Source organism: Syzygium oleosum, unplaced genomic scaffold, assembly GCF_021117445.2.
Source record: "Syzygium oleosum isolate NSW1041296 unplaced genomic scaffold, Sole_v2.1 Sole_v2.13, whole genome shotgun sequence".
Classification (NCBI taxonomy): domain Eukaryota; kingdom Viridiplantae; phylum Streptophyta; class Magnoliopsida; order Myrtales; family Myrtaceae; genus Syzygium; species Syzygium oleosum.
The window spans coordinates 10,875,418-10,886,748 of NW_026607497.1; the positions used below are offsets into that span (position 1 = coordinate 10,875,418).

Genomic DNA, 11,331 nt, shown 5'->3' on the forward strand with positions numbered 1-11,331 from the left:
TGGATATGTGGGATCATTAGATGAAGGTGGAGGAATAGAGCCATCAACATGATGCATCAAGCGATGATCACACAAAATAGGCATGAACAAGGATTTCCAAAGGAGATAATTGGAGGCATTCAGTTTGATTGGGATAAGGCTAGAAATGTTTGAAATCACAATAGGTGGGGACTGAACTGGGGTATTGATAACGCTAGTAGCTTCAGAATTGTTGGAGGCAGCCATGAGGAAGAAGAAGTAGGATCACAAATAATGCTATTACGCAGAATGCTATGATACTATAAAGAAAGTAAAATAAGCTTTGAATTTTTTATTTTCCTTGTTCTTCTATTGATGTACATCATACGTTTAAATAGATACATAGTTACATGATGATAGCAAAATTGATTCCTTAAATCAAGGAAAGTGTTCTCAAATTGAGAAAAGAATTTTAAATTCAAATCGACGAAATTATCTTAAAAGATTTTAGGACGATATGTTATCAGAATATGCCACCCCCATTACAAGAATTGGATTGTCCATTATCCTTTGGGTAGGTGGTGAGGACGGACTCCTTGAGGACATAGGTGCCGCACTCGCGATCGAGGGGATGGCACTGAAGTTGAAGTAGTCGCTGGGCCTGCAGAAGGTGCCTGAGAAACTTGCGGAACTTGGAGCGTTGCTTCTGAGTGGAGAGGACTTGCTCTTCCGCATCCAGCTGAAGAGGCTGACGAGTGTCGCCGGGCATTCTTAATGGCGACGAGAAGAGTCTCACCGGGGTTTCGTTGGCACTGTGTATCGATCGAGCGAGAGTTTTCAGATACGGGATGAGATTTGGGGAAGACGATGAAATGATTCGGGTTTTTAACCGCCTAAAGGGCGAAAACTTCCCGGAGCACAGGTCGGGTTGGGTTGGGGGTATTATAAAATCATGAAATGGATTGCCTTTTTCTTTTAAAAAAAAATAGATTATAGACGCAGGATCCAAAATTCTTTACCAAAAAAAGAGAGCATCTCTATTAATATCATCAGAAATAGAATGGGACTCGTTGTATTTGTGATAATAAACTAACTTAAGCATCTTTTATTGAGAAAAAAAGGAGAATCGCAACTTGAAAATTTGCTTATTATGAAAATTTTATTGAAAATGCAAATGGTTTCTGTTATTGACATTTACTCGTAGCGAATATTAGATACAGTAGATCTAATCACATAAATGACATGTGAAAATATTATGTAAATTTGAATTTTTTTTCCTTTACCATTAACTGCCATAATGTACATGTATGTACATATCATCACATGGGCAACCGACTGATAAATCGGTCGAGCTAATACATTATTAGTGTGCTTTTTATTGCCTACTTAATTACTTTTTGTTTTGACGGGCTGGGCTAACCGATCACATTTACTTTAAAAGTGGTTGCTTTTTATTCTTTAAAATCTTCCGAGTAGTGTTTTCAGTTTTTTCGAAACGTGTGTAGAAGAAATAGTCACCTATTTCTGAGTTTTAAATTTCTTTTCTTGTTGCAAATTGGTTTGGAGATGACTCACACTTTCAAACCTTTCCTTTTATTTTATTTTATTTTTAATTTATGCCATTATTCTTATTTAGTATGAAACACTTTTAGATATATCAAAAATAAATGCATAGTTACCAACAATTACAAAAAAAAATTATTGTTTATTTTTTATTTTTTGTAGTTTATAAAAAAAATTAAAAGAATTTTTCGTTGAGGACTGCTTTAATACAAAACTCATATGTTCTTACCAAAAGGGCCAAAAGCACATTAATGGGGATTGAACCGGAACCTGAACCTGAACCTGAGGACGTCGTTGAGCAAACCTTCATATAATGGGGAACTCCAATGGCTTCGAGATTGCCAATAGATCCATTAAAATAAGTCATAAACTAATTTCTTAACCCATATATTAGTAAATGGATTATAAATGGGTATATGTATAATATAAATGTTAAATTGGTCATAAATGGGTCGTAAATGGACCATGAATGGAATTACAACTTATTTAGGGCGCGAATGACAACCATTCTGTTCCAGAAACAATTCCTAAAACAGAAATAGATTTTTCTATTTCTGTTCCCAGGACGAGTTTCTGAGAAAAGAAACCCGTTTGATAACGACCAAAAATTTCTATTTCTAGAACAGAAACCCATTTGATAACAGCACAAAATTTCTATTTCCTAGAATAGAAACCCGTTTGATAACAACACAAATTTCTATTTCCCAGAATAGAAATCCATTTTTTTAGAACCCCTTTTGGGGGTTAAGACCCTTTTAGGGTTTTTAGGGGTTAAAACCCCTTTTAAATCCCTAAACTAAAGAGTCTTCAAAAATACCATTTGGGCACATCAAAAATTTTAAATTTCACTGAAAGTGGGTGGCCATAGGTATTCTAAGCCATCCTGCGAAGTTTTGAAATTTTTGAATTTTTGAATTTTTTTAAATTCACCAAATTTCCTATTTTCCTGAAATCTGACTTTTTTTTTAATTTTTTGAACATTTTTACGAATTTTTCTGGAATTTTTCAATTTTTATGGATTTTCTGAAATTTTTTTTGAGACTTTTAGAAATTTTCCGGATTTTCTAAAAAAAATTTATGAATTTTTTAAATTTTTATTTTTTCTGATTTTTCTATTTTTTTATTTTTTTTTATTTTCCCGCTGGGAATGAACCGGATTGAACCGGTTCGAATCGGTTTGACCAGGTTAGATCGGGGACAAATTTAGGAAGAGATGTGTTTTGAAGAGAGAAAATAGGTTCTTTTAAAAATGGTTTTCATTTCTTGTCCAGAAACAGAAAACCTACTTTTTTTTTGCTCTGATTTTTGGTCCAAAATCAGTTCTTGAACAAAAAGTTGTTCCAGAAATAGAAAAATGGAATTGAGTTACCAAACGGGTTTCTGTTCCAAATCTATTTCCGGGAACAGAAAACTAATTCTGGACAAAAATAGAATGGTTATTATTCGCACCCTTAGGGTGCGTTTGGTTCAGGGAAAGTGTTTTTTGGGAATATGTTTTCTAGACTTTCACTTGTTTGGTTCCCCGAAAATGATTAGTCAACCGAAAACACTTTCCGATCAAGGAAAATATTCATATATAAAATTAGGAAAGCAAATTCCTAATCTAAGAAAGTGAAAACACTTTCCGAAATTACTTTCCTTGACTTTTTAAATATTTTATTCTTTTCTTTCTTTTTTCTTTTTCTTTTTTACTTTAAAAATAAAATTATTGAAAAATTCAAAATTATTTTTTTGCTTGAGATAAAATCGTGGGATTGCAGTCATTTTCCAAATGAGATCCAAACGCCAGAAAATATTTTCGATCACATATCACCAAACAAAGGAAAACTAACTATTTTCCTGAAAAATGATTTTCTGAAAAACATTTCCAAAAACATTACGTTTTCCGTAAAATAAACGCACCCTTAAATTCAACTTATCTTTCTCACCTATACTCAATCTCGTGCTCACTCACTCCGCACTCTTATGTTAGTGTAGATATAGTTTTTCTAGATTTAGTTAAATATGAAAGCGTTTTAGCAATATGGGTAGGTTGGGTCGGGTCTGATATGGGTCAAAAAAATTGCATTGGGCATAAATGGGTCATAAACAGGTCAATGGGTCAATTTGGGTTAGACCATTTTTTACCCTACCCTAGACCTATTAAAATGAGTTACAAACCCATTTCTTAACCCATATATTAGTAAATGGGTTAGTTATATTTAGTAAATGGGCCATAAATGGATATATGTATAATATATGTGTTAAATGGGTTATAAATGGGTTTACAACTTATTTAAACTCAACTTATCTTTCTTGCCCCCGCTCAATCATGTGCTCACTCACTCCTCACTGTCATATTAGTTTAGGTATAGTTTTCCTAGATTTAGTTAAATATGAAAGTGTTTTAGCAATTTGGATAGGGGTCGAGTATGGGCCGAGTATGGATTTGGTTGGGTATGGGTCAAGAAAATTGCATTTGGCATAAATGGGTCATCAACGAGTTAATGGGTTAATTTGGGTCGGACCATTTTTGACCGGCAAAAGGACACTACAAGTGCCATAAGTTGTGTACGGAGGTCACTTTGGTGCCATAACTTTTTTTCGGATCACTTTGGTGCCAAGTCGGAGGAAAAGAGATCATTTAAGTGCCAATTTGGCCGGAAATCCGACGTGGCATTTTTTATTAATTTCTGACGCCGATGTGGCTCGCCGGAGGATGAGTCAGCGTGTACAATAAGCATTTTTTATTTTAAATAATTTTTTTCCTTTTTTTTCCTCTTCTTTCCTTTTTCCTTTCTTTTCTTTTTTTTTTTCTCCTCTCGCCGGCCGGTTTGTCGGTGGCCGGGCCGGCTACGGCTGGCCGGGAAGGGCTGGGCGAGGGCGGCCTTGCCCATGGCCGCGAGGGCGGCCTCGCCAGATCCGGGCGAGGCGACTCGCCGCGGCGACAGCGAGGCCGCCGCCGACCATGGGCGAGGGGCGGCCTCGCCGCCGCCGGCGAGGGTTGCCCGGGCATTCGCCCAGATCTGGCGAGGCCGCCCTTCGCCCATGGCCGGAGAGGGTCGCCTCGCCTAGATATGGCGAGGCCGCCCCTCGTCGACCATGGGCAAGGCCACCCTCGCCCAGCCCTTCCCGGGCTTCACCGGTGGCCGGGCCGGCCACCGGTGAAGGGAGAAAAGACAAAAAAGAAAAGAAAGGAAAAAGGAAAAAAAAAAGGAAAAAATTATTTAAAATAAAAAATGCTGACTATACACGCTGACTCATCCTACGGCGAGCCACGTCAGCGTCAGAAATTAATAAAAAATGCCACATCGGATTTCTGGCCAAATTGGTACTTAAGAAATCTCTTTTTCTCCGACTTGGCACCAAAGTGATCCGAAAAAAAGTTATAGCACCAAAGTGTCCTCCGTACACAACTTATAGCACTTGTAGTGTCCTTTTGCCATTTTTGACCCGACCCGACCCACCCATTTAACAGGTCTAAAGCCAGTGATGTGGGATTATTTGAGATTGAGATAAATACTTATCTAGGCATATTGTTTGGTAAAATGTAAATATATTTGTTATTTCTTTGCTAAGGGGCGGCCATCAAACTCTTTTCAGCATCCTGGGATGGATGAATTGAATGAGGGTGGTTCCGGCTAAATGCATTCAGAACTACAGCTTATTTACATCTTATGTCCATATAATATGCTCGACACTATTGCACAGTCCATTTATTTGGATTTGCACGGTAAAGAAGAATGAGGTAATCGATAACAACTTCCGTGCTACTCTCTGTGGTTACTTGGTGAACTCGAATGCTCGAGTGTGCAAGAAAGATATTGACTGAGGAGTACTGGCCTGATTGTAATGCTGGCTTTTACGCAGCATGTCAGGGATCGTGGTTTACAGCTACAAAAGGCTATGAAGGAAGGAGTGCGCCTAGATAAGTATTGTCTAGGTAATGGTTGCCTCCATTGTATACTCTGTGCTTCAATCTTGCTTTAGTTGATCTGTGCTCCCTGCCTTTAACTTCAACCTGCTTTGATTCACAACTGACATGATCTAGTTGTAAGTGGTAGACTAGACACCAAGAACCACCAAACCTCATGCACATGTGGTAGTTACTTCAATGGCACTGGTTGAATGATAGCAGTGAAGTCCAAGTTTGGTGATCGATATCATCCTCTCTCTGTACAATCCGTACGTGGAACTAGAGCCTTCATCTTTTGTTACGTCCAGGAAGAATATGTTGATGTAACGGTGCACCATATGCTTGGTACAATTGAGTTGTCGTTGAGAAGGTAATCTTCCGTGAACCTCGCAGTGGCCATGGCTTCATTCAGTAAAATTCTACTAGTCATCCCTTGGACCTTCTACCAGGACTATTAACCTTTCCTTACAGGGATGACCAAAGGAAGCTCAAGGCACCCAAAAAGAGACAAAGGGAGTTCAAAATGCTCTTATGTGATGCCGCGAGGCCTTTCCTAACGGGACGAACAGACAGATTCGTGGATGAGACAACTGTTTCTCCCATCGGGCTTGAACGTCGAAGCTTACGATGACGTTTGTCTGCAACGCCTTGGTTGGAAGAACCCCGGAATCGATTCTCTCGAGGAACCAACTAACAGTAGCGTGGTCATTCTTCAGTCCTTGTTCGTTTTTTACGAGGACCCGGATGGAGCAGAGTGAAACTTCTCTTGCATGGGTAAAGTTTCTCATTTGCACAGCCGCGATTTAGATTGACTTTTCCCATGATAGCACTGGCTATATCAGGATCCTAGATATTACTTGATTTCAACTCTCTTTCTTTTTGTTGGTTACCAAAAAAAAAAAAATCTCTTTCTTTTTGTCTATATCTTCTACTGAGACAAACATTGAGGACCAAATGTAAGCATAAATACTAGGATCGGCGTACAGAGTATTAAAGCTTAATTCAAGTTTTGGGCTTGGCTGCAGAAAACCACTTCTCACTTCATTATTTTTGGCCCAAGCATAGAGTTTGTCAGTTCGACCCACTGAAATTGCTACTTGAGGTTGACGGCGACAACTAATTTATTGAAAGAACAATAGGAAGAATCTCATCATCCTGCTCAGTCTGAATATCCTCACGAGAGATTAATGTCATTTTTTGCACTCATCAGTCTCCCCCCTTGCTCCTTGCTTTTGACTTTCGCTCTTGCAAAAGACCATGCCGCAACACAAGCGAAACCATGAGCGTTACTGCACACATGCCAGCTTATCGACAGACATAGAGATTAACATGTATTAATCGACATTGGTATTTATCAATGCCACATATCCAGTTATTGAAATATGATTACGGATAGTCGGTAGCCACTGATTTAAGCGTCAACGATGAATAATTATCAGAGACATTGAAACACCATTTTGAAACTTAAAATCGGCGAGATAGTTGGGTCAAGGACATGCATTTTAGAGGGAACATTTATCACTTGAAAACAATATAATGGGACAACCATAGTTACAAGGAAAAAGATCACGGAGCAGTTCACACACATCCGAGGTACCTAGCCAGGCGGGCTCCGGGCAAGGAGTCTGCCTCTGGGCCGACAAGCAAGGCCTCCAGTCACTTCAATCTGATGTTGGGCACGAACTCAAGATATTATTTCAACATTATCAATAATGTTTGCAGATGAAATGTACTGACGTTTTGTAATTGCTACTGCTTCAGGAAAAATTTATCTCTGTTCAGCCCGTCACTAGTTCAGTCTGATCATCCATTGTTCACGTGGAAAGCCCGTCCACCTGCTGCTGAAGATCAGAAAGGTAGCTTTTATTCTTTAAAGAATCATTACATGTTATTAAAGGCTTTGTGGACAAGATTTGCAACATGACACTGATAATTATGCCCTCAGCCCTTTTAATTTCAACTGAGGTTTGTCCTAAAAGATAAGTTTTTTGTAACTCTTTGTTTAGACAATAGCGTGTTGCTAAGCTGATGGTGACTATTTTTTTCTTTTGGAAAACTTACGCTTGAACTATACGATTTACCATTCATTTTACACTTTATCTCCTCCTGTTGTATGGAGAAAAAAGATGAGTTTTTAGTGTGCTTGCGATATCACTGTCTTAATTCTTCGGTTGACGACCGTTAACTAAAAATGCATACATAAATGCATCAAATTGCTATTACAGATGGTAGAAAGTCTATAATCGCAGCTATTTCCAACGAAGCACTTCTTATAGGAAAAATTGTTTTTTTTGTCGAAATAGGAAATTTGTTATTTCAATCAGAACTTTATTACACAGACTCTAAACGGATTCTAATGTAGTCCTAAACCTTTCAATTTTTCTAATATAGTCTTAAACCTTTGTATTTCTTGTGTTTTGGATTGATCTTGGGCCACGATGGGCTCTCTCTCTCTCTAGATGAACTGAAGCAAAGCCGATAAATGGGGCGACCAAGTAATTTCGTTTATGGTAAACAGAGGAAATGACTGTTTGGCCTTTTAGTTCTCAAGTAGTCCACTTAGATAAGCGTAGCTGCATTATCTCATGAAATTTTTTTCATAAATGTGGACAAAAAGGTTCTTTGTTTCCCAGGATAGATTATGGATAATGATTGTGGCTTTACGTCATGAATTTGTTTCTACACAAAACTCAGGCCATTCTTCGGGATCAAATCATATCACGCATTGGCAGGCTATATCAAGAACAGAAAATCACTGATGAATGATCTGACAGAAAAGAAATAAGAATAGAAGCTATGCAAAAGCAAAGAGCAGAAAGAAATTTTGTGCCAATGCAAAACGATCAAGATACAGAGGCTGAACTATTTCCCTGGCTAGTGAAAAAAGACACCAATCCTACATGCCGCTTCAGAAAAAAGTTCATTATCACAGTCAGAACTGGAAGTTGGTCCACATTACTCAGAATCAAAATCTGAAGACACGGATGAGAAGATGAAGATCGAAGCAAGTCCAGAATATCATAAGAGAGAAGCATTGGAAGGTGCAGTATTGCAAATGGGAAACACTGTAGAGCCAGAGGTTGAACACTTATCCTTGGAAGCAAATAAAGACACTGCTCCTGAGGAAAGTCATTCATATCCCTTGGAACAAGAATCTGAGGTTGATTCGTAATGCTCGGGACCAGAACATGACGTTGGAGATAAAAAGGTCAGGACAGAAGCTAGTCCAGAATATCATGAGATTATGCACATCCCAGAAATGCAAAAGGAAAATTTTCCACACATCACTTTGGATGATAACGATGCCTCGATTGATATGTTAATCGGTGGTGAAAAACAAGAGGGGAGACCATCACTACGATGCGATGCCATTAACCATGATTCTATACTTGACCATCTCATCATGTCCATTGGAAAATCTAACATTACAAATATTAGAATACATGGCAAAAATGAGGTTGGAAAAGCTATGGTCATTGAAGCGTTGAAGGAATCCACAATTTTGAGGAATCTATTTGATAGAGTCATCTGTGTTACTGTTCATCTGGAGTCTGAACTCTGACATGAAAAGGTGCATGTGAAGATTGCTGGACAAAAATTTTCTAATTTAACTAAAGCCGATGCAGTTGAAATGCCACATTCAGTGGTAAATGCATGGAAGGGTTCAAGTTTTTACTCTTCTTGTTGGCATTAATCAACCCTTGAAGTTGGAGACAATGAGAATTTCTGATACAACACCACCAATTGGTAGCAAGGTAGTCTTTGTGAATGAATCAGGACAGTTGTGTGATGAAATCGAAGTGGACAAGAAAATATGTTTGGACGATCTCTTGTTCTGGGAATTATTTCGTCAGAATGTGGTTGAAGTTGTTCATTCAACTAATGTTCAAGTCCTAGCTAGGGAAATAGTTAGGATGTGCAGTCACTATTCGCATGCTGTTATTCTAGTGGCAAAGGCACTCCAGAATGTTAATTTCATTTAATCTGGAAACATGCGCTTGGACGGTTCGACCTGCAAGTCATGAAGCAGGTATAGAAGCTCTTGTGATTAATGTATCAAATTTGGCATTGCCCAACTAAAAGATGATAAAACTAGAAGATGCTTGAAAAATCTTGCTCTTTGTAACAATTCCCAAGAGATAGCAGCTGAGACTGCCAGAGGCCTATGGGTCAGGGATGGTATGGTAGACACCCATGATGATGGCCAAAAAATTCTAAAAGATCTTGTCAATGCTAACCTGCTTGAAGTTGATGAGAATGAGCAATTTGTGAAGTTTCAAGATCTGGATCAGCATATATTAGTGAACTTAATTTTTCAACTCGAGAAAAGTCGTGTGTTTCTTATGCGGGGTGGCTTGGATTTCACAGAGCCACCAGAGGTTGAGGAATGGGAGAGTGCAAAAGAGGCATGTTTGATGCAAACCAGGATTTCTGAGCTGTTGGACGAACCAAGGTGCCCTTCAAATGAGTCTAAAATAGCGATTCCTCATGGGGTAATATCTTCTCTGTTACACTTGGAAGAACTGAATCTCGATGTGGATGCCGATGCTGAATGGTGGTATACATGTGCTGAAGGTGTAGTATCTAAAGTTTGCAACTTGAAAAGGTTAAGCACTATCAAGTTCTCCTTTCCTACATTGGAACTTTTGAGGCAGTTTAATCAGCTTAGGAAATCAATGGAGCATCCATATTTAGCTCAAATTAGACTTCTCGTTGGCAATCATGCTAACCGCATCATGAATCGGCTACCATCAGATATTGAATTCAGGCTGGAATAGTGCAACCGATACCTGAGGTACATAACTGGTGACGGTGTCTTCACAGATAAAGGACATCCTGCAACAATCAGATGGCTTTCTTAGAAAGGCACGCTAATCTCAAGAATCTGTCTGAACTAGGGATAGATAGCATGGGGCAACTCAAATGCTGTGTTCTAGGGCAGTGTAATAAGCTTGAAGTGCTTAGATGCACCTGATACCATGCATCAAGAGGCTTTGACTGAATCTCACTGCAAAAGCATCTGTCTTGAATCGATCAAATTTCTGTATGTGTACTACATGAGAAACTTGAGGAACATTTGGAAGGTCTCAGTGCGGAAGGATGTTTATCTTCTCTCAAGTTATTGACATTGTGTAAATGCCCTGAGTTGACAGTTATTTTCTCCCATGAGATGCTTGGTAATCTCAACAATTTGGAGGAGGTCACAATTGAGGCCTGCCCAGCCATCAAAAGCCTACTTAACAGCCAAACTTCTACTGGCACAGTCCGTAAGACATCTTATTTCCTCCCTATTTTGTGGAAGCTGTCCCTCCATTAGTACCTGAACTTTCCAGTATGCCCTGTGGGCTACGGATCGCACCGAGGTCAGAAAGGTTGAGTTTTTACGGCCCGAGTCTCAAGTCTCTTTCAACCGATGAAGTTTCCAACGAGCATTTGAAGAAAATCAGGGGGAAGAGGGGTTGGTGGAAGGACTTGGAATGGCGTGGCCAAAAGCCAGAACACTTGGATAGTATTTTCATCCCAATTGACAAATGCGACGTCCCTTAACTCTGTGCGCTCGCGTGTGATTCTGACTGTTGGAACTGCCTAACAAGTAAGTGGGAACTTCGGTTGCTTAATGACTATTGTATCGAATCAATAGCGCTAGTTTAACTTTGATAACTCCTGCCTCCCTAATGGCAGGCCTTACTAGCCGATTTTTCTGTGGTTTATGAGTTTCCTTCCTCTGTATCTTTCCTGTCGTTCAAAGAGAGGACCGTGAGATAAAGAATGACTGGGCAGGGCTTGAATGGCCATCATCAGGATGGTTTAAGTATCGATCAATTGTGGAATAGGAGATCTGCACTTGAAGGAATTCTTTCCCTGTTTGTTGGATTTTGCTAGAAGCAGTCGACCTGGATATTAGAATGCCAACC

General features: G+C 39.2%; 1 pseudogene; it reads left to right on the top strand.

Moving 5' to 3' along the window:
• Positions 1 to 8,206: 8,206 nt before the first annotated feature.
• On the top strand, positions 8,207 to 10,963 carry LOC130139621 (putative disease resistance protein At4g10780; annotated as a pseudogene).
• Positions 10,964 to 11,331: the final 368 nt, after the last annotated feature.